At 48.8% G+C, this 18,796-nt stretch overlaps 1 protein-coding gene across 2 annotated transcripts in view; it reads right to left on the reverse strand.

The window, feature by feature from the left end:
- CNTN5 (contactin 5) overlaps positions 1-18,796 on the reverse strand; it is a 2,193,251-nt gene that overhangs the window by 637,003 nt on the left and 1,537,452 nt on the right. The window lies entirely within an intron of this gene.

Below are 18,796 nucleotides of genomic sequence, written 5' to 3' on the forward strand. Positions count from 1 at the left end.
ATGTCTGAGTCTTCACAGGTCTTCCGCCTCTAGTTATCCAAAATTCTAAAATAGCATGGCCGCTACCTCGTAGGGTCCCAGCCACTTTTACCTCCTCAACCATTTCCTCCCTGTTTATAAGGATTAGATCCAAGGTAGCAGTTCCCCTTGTTTTCTCCTTTACCTTTTGGAAGATAAAGTTGTCAGCAAGAGAGGATAAGAATCTCCTTGACCTGTTAGTTTTGCCTGAGAGAGATTCCCAACAAATGTCTGGATAGTTGAAATCTCCCATGACAACTATGTCATATTTTTTCGAGAACTTGGCCATTTGATGCATAAAGAGTTCATCCATATCTTCAGCTTGCACAGGCGGCCTGTAGTAAATGTCTACAATGGTGTCCTTTCCATTGTTCTGTCCTTGTATTCTTACCCAAACAGTTTCCACAGAACTCCCAGTCTCTGAAGCTTCAATCTCTGTGCAGATATACGCGTTTCTAACATACAATGCGACACCTCCTCCTCGTTTATCAAGTCTGTTTCTTGCAAATAAGTTGTATCCTTCTAGTCTTGTATTCCAATCATGTGTATTGTCCCACCAAGTTTCAGTGATTCCAATGACATCATATTTCTTTTCCTGTGTTAGTAGTTCCAATTCTCCTTGTTTGTTGCCCATGCTTTGTGCATTAGTATAGAAACACTTTAGTTTGTGATTGGTTTCTCTTTCTCCAATATTTTTATTAATTAGATTCTTTCGTCTTTGTTCTTCCTTTCCACTTCTAATAGCAGAGTTCTCAATAGCATTTGTCAGGTGTATGGCTTTTTCTGGTCTTTTGCTTCCCTTCCCATGTTGTTCTAGTTTAAAGCTCTCCTTACAAGAGTAGCAAGGCGATTTCCAAATACATGCTTTCCAGTCTTCGTAAGGTGCACCCCATCTCTAGCAAGTAGTCCATCGTATAAGTAGTTCACTCCGTGATCCAGAAATCCAAATAGTTGCTGACGGCACCATCGACGTAGCCAGTTGTTCACCTGCAGAATCTTATTCCACCTCCTTGTTCCATGGCCATCCACTGGGAGGATGGAAGAGAAGACCACCTGCGCTCCCAGTTCTTTCACTTTCTTGCCTAAGTCTTCAAAGTCTCTGCAGATGGTTTCCAGGTCGTTTCTTGCGGTGTCATTTGTCCCCACATGTAGTAGCAGGAATGGGTAGTCATCTGTAGGTCTGAAGAGTCCTGATATCCTGTCAGACACATCTTTAATTTTTGCACCTGGAAGACAGCACATTTCTCTTGAAGTTATATCCGGTCTGCAGATAGCGGCCTCTGTTCCTCTCAACAGGGAATCCCCCATGACCACCACTCTCCGTTTCTTCTTCACAACATTTTTCTTTCTCCATCCAGGAGGACTCTGAAGGCGTACAAGGTTGCTGTTTGTTGGCAAAGTCTTATCCTGATGTATTTCTTCATCGTTCTCCTGCGTGAGAGCCTGGTACTGGTTTCTGAGCAGTATGGGTCCTGACTGCTTCCTGATCCTCCTGCTTCTCTGGGTCACATGTCTCCATTCCTCTGTTTCTTCAGGTGCACTTCGAATTTCCTCTCTTTCTGTAACATGAAGAGATAATTCTGCTCTGTCCAAGAACTCTTCACCTTCCTTAATGATCTTCAACGTAGCTAACCTCTCTTCGAGATTTTGCAACTTTTCCTCCAACAGGGACACAAGCTTGCATTTGTTGCATGTGAAGTTTGGTTTTTCCACTGGTAAATCTGTGAACATGTAGCAAGAAATGCAGCTCACCAAATGGCTCCTGGCCTCTTCCATCTTGAGATTTCTTAAAATCGATTTCCTCTTTTCAGCTGCAACGGCCAAAAGCCATTGATCGTTGAGCTCGCGGAGACTCTTCACTTATCCCAGAAGGCACTGGGAATATGCAAATGATCTCCTCAAGACTCTTCCCCTGGTTTTCCGATTTCCTCTTTTCAGCTGCATCGGCCAAAACCCAGTGATCGTTGAGCTCGCGGAGACTCTTCACTTATCCCAGAAGGCACTGGGAATATGCAAATGATCTCCTCAAGACTCTTCCCCTGGTTTTCCGATTTCCTCTTTTCAGCTGCAACGGCCAAAACCCAGTGATCGTTGAGCTCGCGGAGACTCTTCACTTATCCCAGAAGGCACTGGGAATATGCAAATGATCTCCTCAAGACTCTTCCCCTTACTCAGGGGTCACTCTCGGTTAGCCAGTATGACGTCCGTTTTCGGACACTGGCGTCCGAGTTGGAATGGTCCGACAAGGCACTAATCCCCGTTTTTTGGCGAGGTCTAATGGAGCATGTGAAGGATGCTCTCTCTACTAGAGAGATCCCCACCAGCTTAGAGGAGCTAATCTCCGTCTCCTCACGGATTGACCTCCGTTTTTCGGAGCGTGGTATGGAGCGGGCGCACTCCAAGCGCAAATCCGTTTCAGCCCCCAAATTTTTTGAACCCCTTGAGCTGGCAGAGCCAGAGGTTCTACCTCCTGAGCCCATGGAGATATCTCGTACCAACCTTAATTCAGACTCCGACCAGGAGTCCATCTGCGGTTGTCATCATGTCTGTGCGGTTTCTCCGGAAGCCGGCTCCCCGCAAAGGTTGGAGTCTGATCCGGTTATCGAGACCTTTGTTCCTCCTCATCTTAGGGCTCAGGTGCTCGCCTGGACGCATGCACCTAACACGCACCACCATCGGGGCTATATGCAGGTCTCAAAACTGTTGGCTGGTGTATATTGGTGGCCCCATAGAGCTCGGGACATAAAAAGATTTATTCAGGCTTGCACCTTGTGTGCTCAGCCTAACCCTCCTAGACAGAGGGTGGCGACATCTGCCGACACGCGGCAGCGTGCCTCTGTCACTCCCGCTCCTACTATCTCCCAAGTGTCCCTCTTGAAACCTGGTGACCTCGGTTCCTCTGATGCCTTCCAGGTGTCTTGGGTTACTGTAACTCCTACCAGGGCTCGGGGAGGAGGAGGCCTTAGGAGGGGGGGTAATGTTAGGAATCTGTGTCCTGCCATACTAATGCAGAGATCCAGATTCTCACATTCATCTCAAGAGGCTAAGTCCTTTCTGCCAGCTTGTGAGCATGCTCCTGGAATGAGCTCCCATTAGAGTTCAGGAGTCAGGTGCTCAGGTCCTGCTCCTGATTCCATTGGTTCAGCTCAGGTCTCTGGAGATTTCCGGAAGGTCCCGGTCACTATAAAAAGTGCGCATGGCCGTTATGCCATGCGCTAGTATTTTCTGATACTTGCTGCTGTATGTTTGTTGATGGATGCTTGGTCTGGTGTATGACTTATTATGAAACCCCTTCCCTCGGTTATTACGAGTGTGTGAGTGATTGGGTCAGCCAGTAGCAGCGCTAGCGCCAGCGCGCTTAAGCTTCAGCCATCTCAGCAGCAAAGCGTCCTGCATCGCGCTTGCGTTATTGCGGTTGCAGACTTCTGTGGTGTTCGCAGTTGCGACGCCGTGCACACGCTCATTCACGGTAAGTCCGTTTGGTTGTAGTGCCACTTTAACTACTCCTGTGCTCGGCTACCGTACGTGTGCTGCTGTGTCCCTGTGCGTTTAACAGGCTCAGCGTTACCTTTTCTTTATTATTTTGCTGTGCAGCTCTGTGTCCCATAACAGAGACTGCCTCTTTTGCACTTGGGTGATTTAGAACCCTGTGCACACTACCGCTGTAGTGCACTGCCTCCCTTAGCAGCGGTTTTGCCATCTGCCGCACAGTGGACCCCGAGTGGCGAAGGCACTTTGATTATTTATTTTTTTTAGTGCCTTCCGCCACTCATAACACAATACTAGCGCCAGGGTCTGGCTAGAGATGGCGGATCAGCAGCAGCTGTTACAGCTTGTGCGTCAGCTCGAGGCTCGTCTTGTTACACTTGAGAGGTCCCTCGCAGCTGCGCAGGCTACAGATGCTGCCGTCCAGGCACTTACAGACGCGGTAGGGCGTCTGTCCATGTCCGCCCTTGCGCCAACAGTTACCCGCCTCCCGTTGCCCGATAAATATGCTGGGGATGGCGCCTCCTGTAGGGGTTTTATCAGCCAGTGCTCGATACACCTAGAGCTGCTGGCTGCGCAATTCCCTACGGAGCGGGCTAAGGTGGCTTTTGTCAACTCCCTACTGTCGGGCAAGGCGCTGGAATGGGCTACGCCTCTGTGGGAGCGTGGTGACCCCAAGATTCGGTCCGTGGCTAACTTGCTGACTGCCATCAGGCAAGTTTTTCTCGGTCCTCGGGTCACGCATGATACGTCCCTGCAGCTACTCGCCCTTACTCAGGGGTCACTCTCGGTTAGCCAGTATGACGTCCATTTTCGGACACTGGCGTCCGAGTTGGAATGGTCCGACAAGGCCCTAATCCCCGTTTTTTGGCGAGGTCTAACGGAGCATGTGAAGGATGCTCTCTCTACTAGAGAGATCCCCACCAGCTTAGAGGAGCTAATCTCCGTCTCCTCACGGATTGACCTCCATTTTTCGGAGCGTGGTATGGAGCGGGCGCACTCCAAGCGCAAATCCGTTTCAGCCCCCAAATTTTTTGAACCCCTTGAGCTGGCAGAGCCAGAGGTTCTACCTCCTGAGCCCATGGAGATATCTCGTACCAACCTTAATTCAGACTCCGACCAGGAGTCCATCTGCGGTTGTCATCATGTCTGTGCGGTTTCTCCGGAAGCCGGCTCCCCGCAAAGGTTGGAGTCTGATCTGGTTATCGAGACCTTTGTTCCTCCTCATCTTAGGGCTCAGGTGCTCGCCTGGGCGCATGCACCTAACACGCACCACCATCGGGGCTATATGCAGGTCTCAAAACTGTTGGCTGGTGTATATTGGTGGCCCCATAGAGCTCGGGACATAAAAAGATTTATTCAGGCTTGCACCTTGTGTGCTCAGCCTAGCCCTCCTAGACAGTGGGTGGCGACATCTGCCGACACGCGGCAGCGTGCCTCTGTCACTCCCGCTCCTACTATCTCCCAAGTGTCCCTCTTGAAACCTGGTGACCTCGGTTCCTCTGATGCCTTCCAGGTGTCTCGGGTTACTGTAACTCCTACCAGGGCTCGGGGAGGAGGAGGCCTTAGGAGGGGGGGTAATGTTAGGAATCTGTGTCCTGCCATACTAATGCAGAGATCCAGATTCTCACATTCATCTCCAGAGGCTAAGTCCTTTCTGCCAGCTTGTGAGCATGCTCCTGGAATGAGCTCCCATTGGAGTTCAGGAGTCAGGTGCTCAGGTCCTGCTCCTGATTCCATTGGTTCAGCTCAGGTCTCTGGAGATTTCCGGAAGGTCCCGGTCACTATAAAAAGTGCGCATGGCCGTTATGCCATGCGCTAGTATTTTCTGATACTTGCTGCTGTATGTTTGTTGATGGATGCTTGGTCTGGTGTATGACTTATTATGAAACCCCTTCCCTCGGTTATTACGAGTGTGTGAGTGATTGGGTCAGCCAGTAGCAGCGCTAGCGCCAGCGCGCTCAAGCTTCAGCCATCTCAGCAGCAAAGCGTCCTGCATCGCGCTTGCGTTATTGCGGTTGCAGACTTCTGTGGTGTTCGCAGTTGCGACGCCATGCACACGCTCATTCACGGTAAGTCCATTTGGTTGTTGTGCCACTTTAACTACTCCTGTGCTCGGCTACCGTACGTGTGCTGCTGTGTCCCTGTGCGTTTAACAGGCTCAGTGTTACCTTTTCTTTATTATTTTGCTGTGCAGCTCTGTGTCCCATAACAGAGACTGCCTCTTTTGAACTTGGTTGATTTAGAACCCTGTGCACACTACCGCTGTAGTGCACTGCCTCCCTTAGCAGCGGTTTTGCCATCTGCCGCACGGTGGACCCCGAGTGGCGAAGGCACTTTAATTATTTATTTTTTTTAGTGCCTTCCGCCGCTCATAACATCCCCTCTCACAGCAGCATTCTCTCAGAAAGAGAGGAGAGACAGAACTCCACCATCCCCTCTCACAGAAATTCTGCCAGTGTGACAGAATATGCAAATGCTTCCTCCCCTCTCACAGCAAGCATTCTCTCAGAGAGAGGAGGGATGGAGAGGGAGAAGAGAGATAGAGATATACAGTGGGTCCAGAAAGTATTCAGACTCCTTTAAATTTTTCACTCTTTGTTTCATTGCAGCCATTTTGTAAATTTTTAAAAGTTATTTTTTTTCTCATTAATGTACACTCTGCACCCCATCTTGACTGAAAAACGCAGAAATGTAGAAATTTTTGCAAATTTATTAAAAAAGAAAAACTGAGATATCACATGGTCATATATATCCAGACCCTTTGCTCAGTATTGAGTAGAAGCCCCTTTTGAGCTAGTACAGCCACGAGTCTTCTTGGGAATGATGCAGCAAGTTTTTCACACCTGGATTTGGTTATCTTCTGCCATTCTTCCTTGCAGATCTTTTCCAGTTCCGTCAGGTTGGATGGTGAACGTTAGTGGACAGCCATTTTCAAGTCTCTCCAGAGATACTCAATTGGGTCAGGGCTCTGGCTGGGCCGGTCAAGAATGGTCACAGAGTTGTTCTGAAGCCACTCCTTTGTTATTTTAGCTGTGTGCTTAGAGTCATTGCCTTGATGGAAGGTGAACCTTCGGTCAAGTCTGAGGTCCAGAGCACTCTGGAAGAGGTTTTCATCCAGGATATCTCTGTACTTGGCAGCATTCATGTTTCCTTCATTTGCAACCAGTCGTCCTGTCCCTGCAGCTGAAAAACACCCACATATCATCATGCTGCCACCTCCATGTTTCCCTGTTGGGATTGTATTGGGCAGGTGATGAGCAGTGTCCGGTTTTCTCCACACATACTGCTTAGAATTATCACCACAAAGTTCTATCTTCGTCTCATCAGACCAGAGAATCTTATTTCTCATAAATCTTATTTCTCTGCCATAAAGGCCCGACTGGTGGATGGCTACAGCCTACAGTGATAGTTGACTTTGTGAAACTTTCTACCATCTCCCTACTGCATCTGTGGAGCTCAGCCACAGTGATCTTGGGGTTCTTCTTTACCTCTCTCACCAAGGCTCTTCTCCCATGATTACTCAGTTTAGCTGAATGGCCAGGTCTAGGAAGGTCTAGGAAGGTGGTCCTAAATGTCTTCCATTTAAGGATTAAGGAGGCCACTGTGCTCTTAGGAACTTTGAGTACTACAAATTTTTTTTAACCTTGGCCAAATCTGTGCCTTGCCACAATTCTGTCTCTGAGCTCTTTGGCCAGTTCCTCTGACCTCACGATTCTCATTTGGTCTGACATGCACTGTGAGCTGTGAGGTCTTATATAGACAGGTGTGTGCCTTTACAAATCAACTCCTATCAGTTTAATTAAACACAGCTGGACTCCATTGAAGGAGTAGAACCATCTCAAGAAGGATCATAAAGAAATGGACAGCATGTGACTTAAATATGAGTGTCTGAGCAAAGGGTCTGAATACTTATGACCATGTGATATTTCAGTTTTTCTTTTTAAAAAATGTGCAAACATTTCTACATTTCTGATTTTTTCAGCCAAGATGGGGTGCAGAGTGTACACTAATGAGAAAAAAAAATTTGAATTTGCCAAATGGCTGCAATGAAACAAAGAGTGAAAATTTTAAAGGGGTCTGAATACTTTCTGTACCCACTGTATGTAATATTCTCCTCTCACAGAAAACATTCTTTCAGAAAGAGAAAGGAGATATAGAGAGGAGAAACAGAAAGCATCTCCTTCCCTCTCGCAGGAAACAGATGAACCTGCTCTCTTCTGTCACCTCCTCTCCACCATACAGCCCAGTCCACAATCTGCCCACTGAACACAAACTATATCCCTATAGCCTTCCCAATGGTTTACCTCTTGGACCACCCTCTCCTTCCTGGGGAGAGCCTTGAGGTTAATCCGCCAGGAACCTGACACACACCAGCCATAATGATAAAATACACTTTTATACACTGCTCAAAAAAATAAAGGGAACACTAAAATACCACATCCTAGATATCTCTGAATGATATATTCCAGTTGCAAATTTTTATTCATTGTATAGTGGAATGTGTTCAGCACAATAAAACATAACAATTATCAATGTAAATCATATTGAATATCCCATGGAGGTCTGGATTTGGAATGATACTCAAAATCAAAGTGGAAAATCAAATTACAGGCTGATGCAACTTCAGTGGAAATTCATCATGACAAGGAAAAGATGCTTAGTATTGTGTGTGGCCTCCATGTGCCTGTATGACCTCGCTACTGTACAATGCGTGGGCATGCTCCTGATGAGGCGGCGGATGGTCTCCTGATGGATCTCCTCACAGACCTGAACTAAAGCATCCGCCAACTCCTGGACTGTCTGTGATGCAAAATGACGTTGGTGGATGGAGCGAGACATGATGTCCCAGATGTGCTTAATCGGATTCAGGTCTGGGGAACGGGCAGGCCAGTCCAGAGCTTCAATGCCTTCATTTTGCAGGAACTGCTGACACACTACAGCCACATGAGGTCTGGCACTGTCCTGAATTAGGAGGAACCCAGGGCCAACTGCACTAGCATATGGTCTCACAAGGGGTCTGAGGATCTCATCTCGGTACCTAATGGCAGTCAGGCTACCTCTGGCGAGCACATGAGGGGATGTGCAGTCCTCCAAAGAAATGCCACCCCACACCATTACTTGTGGCTTTTATCTTTACTCTCTTTTCTGCAATTTTTTTTTTGTTTACTCCTTTCAATAATGAAGAAACCGCTATCAGTTTTTCAAGCCAAAACTGACAAAATGATCAAAAAGATGCCCAATGATTTTTACTAAAAATATAATGTGTAGTGATGAGCGAGTATACTCGTTGAAACCCGAACATGCTCGGGTGTCCTCTGAGTATTTTGGCGTGCTGGGAGATTTAGATTTTGTTGTCTCATCTGCATGATTTGCGGCTGCTGGACAGGCTGAATACATGTGGGGATTCCCTAACAAACAGGCATTCCACACATGTATTCAGCCTGTCCAGCTGTTGCATATCATGCAGCTGAGATGACGAAAACCAAATCTCCGAGCACGCCAAAATACTCGGAGGACACCCGAGCATGCTGGGGAAACCCGAGCAACGAGTATACTCGCTCATCACTAGAGTTGAGTGAAACGGGTCAAAAAAATTCAAAAGTCGCCGACTTTTGGCAAAGTCGGGTTTCATGAAAAGAAACCCGACCCTAGGATGAGGTCGGCCACGAGGTCGGCGACTTACGCGCCAAAGTCGCGTTTCAAAAGTTTGTTTTGCGCTCTTTTTCAGCCAATCAGGATCCACGGACACTGTGGGCAACGTGATGACATAGGCACGGGTCACCACCATCTTTCAGAAGGGCATGCAAGTGATTGGCTTGCTTTGGTGGGCGTCACAGGGGGTATAAAAGGGCGTGCACGCCGACCGCCATGTTACTCATGCTGATCTCAGAATAGAGAGAGCTGCTGCTGCTGCTGATTTTGTAGGGAGAGCGTTAGGCAGGGAAGAAGACACCAAAAACTGCTTCTGCTGCTAGCGATTTTGCCTGTACAACACACCAGTCACTGTGCAGTGCAAGGGGAGGCTATATAGTGGTGTATCAGTGGTGTTGGTTGTTGGGCTGCCTTCTAAGGCTTCCTGACATTCCTGCATTGCTGTTTACCCACTGCTCCGCAAACTGCTTTTTTAAAAGCAATCCCAATTTTTTTTTTTGTCCTGCTGAGAAGAAGAAAAAAAAACTGCTTCTGCTGCTAGCGATTTTGCCTGTACAACACACCAGTCACTGTGCAGTGCAAGGGGAGGCTATATAGTGGTGTATCAGTGTTGTTGGTTGTTGGGCTGCCTTCTAAGGCTTCCTGACATTCCTGCATTGCTGTTTACCCACTGCTCCGCAAACTGCTTTTTTAAAAGCAATCACAATTTTTTTTTTTTGTCCTGCTGAGGTACTGAGCATGCATTTTTTCACACCATACAGCGGTGTACACTCCTCACACAGTACCGTGTAACGGCTGTTATCACAGCCACAGTGAAGCTATCAGTGAGTCACTCTGTGAGAATAAGTCGAGGACATGTTCCGTTCTTACAGACCTGCACTCTAGGGAGATTCCAATTCTGCCCAATTCTACATACACCTTGTAGTTTGTGATACACTAGCCAATTTCTGCCTGTGACATAGCGCTCAGATATTCAGTGGGCCTCACACAATCCATAAGTGTCCAGTGTCCACAAGTGTGTGCAGAAATTAAAAATCTCCCTTATCCTCTAGTCACTTTGGTCACAGCTCTGCGATCGAGCCTGTGACAGAGCGCTCAGATACTCAGTGGGCCTCACACAATCCATAAGTGTCCAGTGTCCACAAGTGTGTGCAGAAATTAAAAATCTCCCTTATCCTCTAGTCACTTTGGTCACAGCTCTGCCATCGAGCCTGTGACAGAGCGCTCAGATACTCAGTGGGCCTCACACAATCCATAAGTGTCCAGTGTCCACAAGTGTGTGCAGAAATTAAAAATCTCCCTTATCCTCTAGTCACTTTGGTCACAGCTCTGCCATCGAGCCTGTGACAGAGCGCTCAGATACTCAGTGGGCCTCACACAATCCATAAGTGTCCAGTGTCCACAAGTGTGTGCAGAAATTAAAAATCTCCCTTATCCTCTAGTCACTTTGGTCACAGCTCTGCCATCGAGCTTGTGACAGAGCGCTCAGATACTCAGTGGGCCTCACACAATCCATAAGTGTCCAGTGTCCACAAGTGTGTGCAGAAATTAAAAATCTCCCTTATCCTCTAGTCACTTTGGTCACAGCTCTGCCATCGAGCCTGTGACAGAGCGCTCAGATACTCAGTGGGCCTCACACAATCCATAAGTGTCCAGTGTCCACAAGTGTGTGCAGAAATTAAAAATCTCCCTTATCCTCTAGTCACTTTGGTCACAGCTCTGCCATCGAGCCTGTGACAGAGCGCTCAGATACTCAGTGGGCCTCACACTATCCATAAGTGTCTAGTGTCCACAAGTGTGTGCAGAAATTAAAAATCTCCCTTATCCTCTAGTCACTTTGGTCACAGCTCTGCCATCGAGCCTGTGACAGAGCGCTCAGATACTCAGTGGGCCTCACACAATCCATAAGTTTCCAGTGTCCACAAGTGTCTGCAGAAATTCATAATCTCCCCTGTCCTATAGACACATTGTACCTTGTTTTACATTACTATATAGTTTGTTGGATTTTGTCTACATTTCTACCAAAAATGAGGAAGGCTGGTGGAAGAGGCCGTGGAATTGGCCGTTGTAAAAAGTAAAAGCACTGAGTCATCATTGGAGGCTCATGTTCATGAACCACACCTTTCCTTGTGTCCTTCACCCCAACCAAGATTGAAGGATGACGCAGGCCATACTACTGATTACTCCATGGAGCTGTTTTCACATACCATGCCTGGATTATCAAGTGAAATGGTGAATTACCCAGGCCAAGGTGAATCTGACATGGAGTGCACTGATGCACAGCTGCTGATGGATGATTCTGCTGGTACATTCACTCAGAGCACTACATTGTCCTCGCAGTGTACAGAGCCAGATTCTGACCCTGATGAGACTCAGGTGCACCTTCCCGCACACTATACCACCATACAGGGTGACACAGAGGAAGGTGCACATGACATAGAAGAGGAGGTGATGGATGACCCAGTTGTTGACCCAGATTGGCATCCATTGGGGGAAGAGGGTGCTGCTTCCAATAGCTCAGATGAGGAGCATCCACAGCAGACATCGACATCGCAACAGCTGTTATCTGGCAGGCCCGGAGCACTCCAAAGACAGGTTCCAAATATCAAAAGAGTTGCTGGACAGCTTGTGCAGAGGGTCAAAAGATCACAGCGTGCTAGGCCGCAAAATGTCTGCCAAAGTAGGAAGAGTGCAGTGTGGCACTTTTTTGAACAAAATCCTCATGATCAGGCCAAGGTTATCTGTAAGAAGTGCGCAAAGACCTTTAGCCGAGGGAAAAATCTGAAAAATTTGAATACCAGTTGCATGCTTAGACATTTAACCAGCATGCACTTGCAAGCGTGGACACAACACCAAACCTCAAGTGCCACATGTGCAACTGATCACAACGAAGGTAGTCAGCAACGCTACATTGTTTCCCCCACTGTAAGCCCACCGGTTAGCACAGCAGCAAATGTTGAGGTGTCGTTGCAATGCCACAGCAGTCAGGGAATCCCACTGTTATATCAACGAAAGACTGATTCTAGGCCATCAGAAAGAACAACAACTCCATCACCATCATCAACCCTCTCTCAGTCCGCCCTGTCCACCGCTACTTCCACCATATGCAGCTCTCAAGTCCAGCTCACCCTCCCAGACACTATGAGTAGGTCAAGAAAGTACTCAGTCTCTCATCCGCGTACACTGGGTTTGAACGCCCACATTGCCAAACTAATCTCGTTTGAGATGATGCCCTTTCGGTTGGTGGAAAGCGCAGCTTTCCGTGAACTCATGGCCTATGCAGTACCACGCTATGACCTACCCAGTCGCCACTTCTTCTCTCGCAAAGCCATCCCAGCCCTCAACCATCATGTGAAAGACCGCATTGTCCATGCACTCAAGCAGTCAGTGAGCGGAAAGGTGCACCTCACAACTGATGCATGGTCCAGTCGGCATGGCCAGGGCCGTTACGTGTCCATCACTGCGCACTGGGTTAATGTGGTGGATGCAGGGTCCACAGGGGACAGCGGTGGTGGGACAGTGCTGCCTAGCCCACGGTATAGGAAACAGTTGGCTGTAGGCGTTCGACCCTCCTCCAGAAACGAAAGCTCGTCCACAGAGCGCTGTCGTACGAGCACTCCATCTGCAGCTGCCACTGTTGCACACGATGTGTCCCCCTATCAAGCAGCTAGTGGAAAGCGTCAGCAGGCTGTGTTGCAGATGATGTGTTTGGGCGACAGACACACCGCCGAGGTGCTGGCCGAGTACTTTCAGCGACAAACTGAGTCATGGCTGGGCAGTGTACATCTTGAGGCAGGCAAGGTAGTTAGTGATAACGGCCGTAATTTTGTGGCAGCCATAGCCCTTTCAAAACTCAGCCACATACCTTGCTTGGCTCACACCTTGAACCTGGTGGTGCAGTGCTTCCTCAAAAATTATCCGGAGTTAACAGCCCTGCTCCAGAAGGTGCGAAGACTGTGCGCGCACATCCGCCGGTCGCCTGTACACTCCGTTCGTATGCAGAAGCTGCAGCGATTGCTCCACCTTCCCAACCACCGCCTCATTATCGACATTGCAACAAGATGGAACTCCACCCTGCACATGGTGGAGCGGCTGTGCGAGCAGAGGCAGGCCATAATGCATTTGTGGGAGGATACACGGCCAGGCACTTTGAGAGCAGACATGGAGTTGACAGGTGTGCAGTGGTCGAAGCTGAAAGACCTCTGTAAAGTCCTTCAGTGTTTTGAGGAATGCACACGGCTGGTAAGCGCAGACGACGCCATCCTAAGCATGAGCATCCCACTTATGCGTCTGCTCATGCAAACTTTTACGCACCTTAAGGAGCAGGCTTCTGCAGCCAATGTTGATGAGGAGGAGGGATTCCTTGATGACAGTCAGCCATTGTCTGCTCAGGGACCTCTCCTGGACGAGGTGGAGGAAGAAGAGGAGGAGGAGGAGGATGATGGGGATGATTACTTAGGGGAGGAGGATGCATCTCGTGGGGCAAGTGAAAATGTTGGCGTGGCAAGGTCTGGTACAGGGTTTGTGCGTGACTGGAGGGATGTGGATTTGCCAGAAAGTGCTCCTCCAACCAGCACTCGCAGTGCATCATTGACACCGGGAACATTGGCCCACATGTCAGATTATGCCTTGCAGATCCTAAAAAGGGACCCCCGCATTGCCAAAATGATGAACCATGATGACTACTGGTTGGCCAGCATCCTGGATCCACGCTATAAAGGCAAATTACAAAACATCATGCCACAGGAGAACCTTGACCTAATATTGGCTAATAAACAAGCAACTCTGGTAAATCGGTTGCTTTAGGCATTCCCAGCACACAGCAGCAGTGATGGTTCTCACACGAGCCGTACGGGCCGGGGGCAGCTTGGCAGAGGTGTTCGTGGTGCACACAGCAGAAGTGGCGTTGGAGACAGGGGTTTCATGACAATGTTGTGGACTGATTTTTCAAGTACCGCTCACACAACTGGTAATACTGCATCGATGGAAAGTGACAGGAGACAGCAGTTGTCAACTATGGTTACAAACTACTTTTCCTCCCATATCGATGTTCTTCCACACAGGTCATTCCCCTTTGACTATTGGGCCGCTAAACTGGACACCTGGCCTGAATTGGCACAATATGCCTTACAGGAGCTCGCTTGCCCAGCTACAAGTGTGCTATCGGAAAGAGTCTTCAGTGCAGCTGGATCAATCCTGACAGAAAAAAGGACCCGTCTGTCAACCCAAAATGTGGATGATCTAACCTTCATTAAAATGAACCATGCATGGGTTTCCAAGGATTTTGTCCCACCTTCCCCTGATGACACATAGGGTGACAGAAAAATGGCTTGCTTTGGTCCACCTCTTCCTGGGACTTGACCTATTTCACCTTTTGCATCAGCTGAATGTCCAACATCAACATATGCCACTTTCTAAAACTCCCTAACTGTGCTGCCTCCCCCCCCCATGGCCGGGGTCACCACCTAGCGCACGACACCGTGCGAGTGCCCTTGCCCTGGACAGGTGGGTAGGCCGACTCTTGGGCGCGGGCACTGGCACAGGGTCCCTCATAGTGCAATCAAGTGTCTCTGACGGTGGTGGTGCACACCCGCCGTCAGACACACCGCCGTACTATGAGGGGCCCAGTGCCAGTACCCACGCCCACGAGTGGGCCCCCCTTGCTTGGGCAGGGCCCCAGCATTTGCAATCTTTACCTCTCCCTGCTCCTCAGCTGTGTAGTCTGGGCCGTCAAATCCATACTGTGCCTGACACCGTTTGACCCTGCCTCCTGATGTATAGACATATATTTTGAATGTGTACGCTATCCATACATGTTATCTGGGGATACGGTACCCTTTCTCACCTTTGTGCAATCACGTGCAATCCATACTGGGCCTAACACCGTCTGAGCCTATCTCCTGATGTATAGACATATATTTTGAATGTGTACGCTATCCATACATGTTATCTGGGGATACGGTACTCTTTCTAACCTTTGTGCAATCACGTGCAATCCATACTGGGCCTAACACTGTCTGAGCCTGCCTCCTCATGTATAGACATATATTTTGAATGTGTACACTATCCATACATGTTATCTGGGGATACGGTACCCTTTCTCACCTTTGTGCAATCACGTGTAATCCATACTGGGCGTGAGAACGGCTGGCGAGCTGTTAAGCAAGCTACAGCACCTGTGGTTTGCATACGTAAGTTTTTCATTTTTTCAGGAATGACGGTTAGGCCTAATTCCGGAACTGCGGTTGACCTGCACTTACTGGGAAATCATTGTTCACGGGTAATCATTGGAACCAGTGATCCCCATTAGAGTTGAGCGAAACGGGTCGAAAAAATTCAAAAGTCGCCGACTTTTGGCAAAGTCGGGTTTCATGAAACGAAACCCGACCCTAGGATGAGGTCGGCCACGAGGTCGGCGACTTACGCGCCAAAGTCGCGTTTCAAAAGTTTGTTTTGCGCTCTTTTTCAGCCAATCAGGATCCACGGACACTGTGGGCAACGTGATGACCTAGGCACGGGTCACCACCATCTTTCAGAAGGGCATGCAAGTGATTGGCTTGCTTTGGTGGGCATCACAGGGGGTATAAAAGGGCGTGCACGCCGACCGCCATCTTACTTCTGCCGATCTTAGTATAGGGAGAGGTTGCTGCTGATTCTGTAGGGAGAGCGTCAGGCAGGGAAGAAGACAAAAAAACTGTTTCTGCTGCTAGCGATTTGGCCTGCACAACACACAAGTCACTGTGTGTGCAGTGCAAGGGGAGGCTATATAGTGGTGTATCAGTGGTGTTGGTTGTTGGGCTGCCTTCTAAGGCTTCCTGACACGCTGGCATTGCTGTTTACCCACTGCTCCGCAAACTGCTTTTTTAAAAGCAATCCAATCTCCCTTATCCTCTAGTCACTTTTGTCACAGCTGTGCCATCGAGCCTGTCACATAGCGCTCAGATATCAGTGGGCCTCTCACAATCCACAAGTGTCCAGTGTCCAAAAGTGTGCGCAGAGATTCAAAATCTCCATTATCCTCTCGTCACTTTTGTCACAGGCAGCTGTGCCATCGAGCCTGTCACATATCGCTCAGATATTTATTGGGCCTCACACAATCCACAAGTGTCCAGTGTCCAAAAGTGTGCGCAGAGATTCAAAATCTCCATTATCCTCTCGTCACTTTTGTCACAGGCAGCTGTGCCATCGAGCCTGTCACATAGCGCTCAGATATCAGTGGGCCTCACACAATCCACAAGTGTCCAGTGTCCAAAAGTGTGCGCAGAGATTCAAAATCTCCATTATACTCTCGTCACTTTTGTCACAGGCAGCTGTGCCATCGAGCCTGTCACATAGCGCTCAGATATCAGTGGGCCTCACACAATCCACAAGTGTCCAGTGTCCAAAAGTGTGCGCAGAGATTCAAAATCTCCATTATTCTCTCGTCACTTTTGTCACAGGCAGCTGTGCCATCGAGCCTGTCACATAGCGCTCAGATATCAGTGGGCCTCACACAATCCACAAGTGTCCAGTGTCCAAAAGTGTGCGCAGAGATTCAAAATCTCCCTTATCCTCTCGTCACTTTGGTCACAGCTGTGCCATCGAGCCAGTCACATAGCGCTCAGATATCAGTGGGCCTCACACAATCCAAAAGTGTCCACTGTCCACAAGTGTGTGCAGAAATTCTAAATCTCCCCTGTCCTATAGACACATTGTACCTTGTTTTACATTACTATATAGTTTGTTGGATTTTGTCTACATTTCTACCAAAAATGAGGAAGGCTGGTGGAAGAGGCCGTGGAATTGGGCGGGGGATGGCAGCTGGTAATGATGGTGTTGGTGGTGGATCTGATGGTAGTGGCAAGAGCAAAATAGGACCGAATGCAGGAGGTGCTGACCCTGCGTCATCGTCTGGCTACATAAGGCCTCGAACGCTTAGTTTTCTAGGAGTTGGCAAACCGCTTTTAAAGCCAGAGCATCAGGAAAAAGTTTTGTCTTACATTGCTGACTCAGCCTCCAGCTCTATCGCCTCCTCTTCTTCAGTTGTAAAAAGTAAAAGCACTGAGTCGTCATTGGAGGCTCATGTTCATGAACCACACCTTTCCTTGTGTCCTTCACCCCAACCAAGATTGAAGGATGACGCAGGCCATACTACTGATTACGCCATGGAGCTGTTTTCACATACCATGCCTGGATTATCAAGTGAAATGGTGAATTACCCAGGCCAAGATGAATCTGACATGGAGTGCACTGATGCACAGCCGCTGATGGATGATTCTGCTGGTACATTCACTCAGAGCACTACATTGTCCTCGCAGTGTACAGAGCCAGATTCTGACCCTGATGAGACTCAGGTGCCCCTTCCCGCACACTATACCACCATACACGGTGACACAGAGGAAGGTGCACATGACATAGAAGAGGAGGTGATGGATGACCCAGTTGTTGACCCAGATTGGCATCCATTGGGGGAAGAGGGTGCTGCTTCCAATAGCTCAGATGAGGAGCATCCACAGCAGACATCGACATCGCAACAGCTGTTATCTGGCAGGCCCGGAGCACTCCAAAGACAGGTTCCAAACATCAAAAGAGTTGCTGGACAGCTTGTCCAGAGGGTCAAAAGATCACAGCGTGCTAGGCCGCAAAATGTCTGCCAAAGTAGGAAGAGTGCAGTGTGGCACTTTTTTGAACAAAATCCTCATGATCAGGCCAAGGTTATCTGTAAGAAGTGCGCAAAGACCTTTAGCTGAGGGAAAAATCTGAAAAATTTGAATACCAGTTGCATGCTTAGACATTTAACCAGCATGCACTTGCAAGCGTGGACACAACACCAAACCTCAAGTGCCACATGTGCAACTGATCACAACGAAGGTAGTCAGCAACGCTACATTGTTTCCCCCACTGTAAGCCCACCGGTTAGCACAGCAGCAAATGTTGAGGTGTCGTTGCAAGACCACAGCAGTCAGGGAATCCCACTGTTATATCAACGAAAGACTGATTCTAGGCCATCAGAAAGAACACCAACTCCATCACCATCATCAACCCTCTCTCAGTCCGCCCTGTCCACCGCTACTTCCACCATATGCAGCTCTCAAGTCCAGCTCACCCTCCCAGACACTATGAGTAGGTCAAGAAAGTACTCAGTCTCTCATCCGCGTACACTGGGTTTGAACGCCCACATTGCCAAACTAATCTCGTTTGAGATGATGCCCTTTCGGTAGGTGGAAAGCACAGCTTTCCGCGAACTCATGGCCTATGCAGTACCACGCTATGACCTACCCAGTTGCCACTTCTTCTCTCGCAAAGCCATCCCAGCCCTCCACCATCATGTGAAAGACCGCATTGTCCATGCACTCAAGCAGTCAGTGAGCGGAAAGGTGCACCTCACAACTGATGCATGGTCCAGTCGGCATGGCCAGGGCCGTTACGTGTCCATCACTGCGCACTGGGTTAATGTGGTGGATGCAGGGTCCACAGGGGACAGCGGTGGTGGGACAGTGCTGCCTAGCCCACGGTATAGGAAACAGTTGAATGTAGGCGTTCGACCCTCCTCCTCCTCCTCCTCCTCCTCCAGAAGCGAAAGCTCGTCCACAGAGCGCAGTCGTACGAGCACTCCATCTGCAGCTGCCACTGTTGCACACGATGTGTCCCCATATCG

This window comes from Dendrobates tinctorius, unplaced genomic scaffold (assembly GCF_039654945.1).
Source record: "Dendrobates tinctorius isolate UK_male_01 unplaced genomic scaffold, ASM3965494v1 ptg000075l, whole genome shotgun sequence".
Lineage (NCBI taxonomy): Eukaryota > Metazoa > Chordata > Amphibia > Anura > Dendrobatidae > Dendrobates > Dendrobates tinctorius.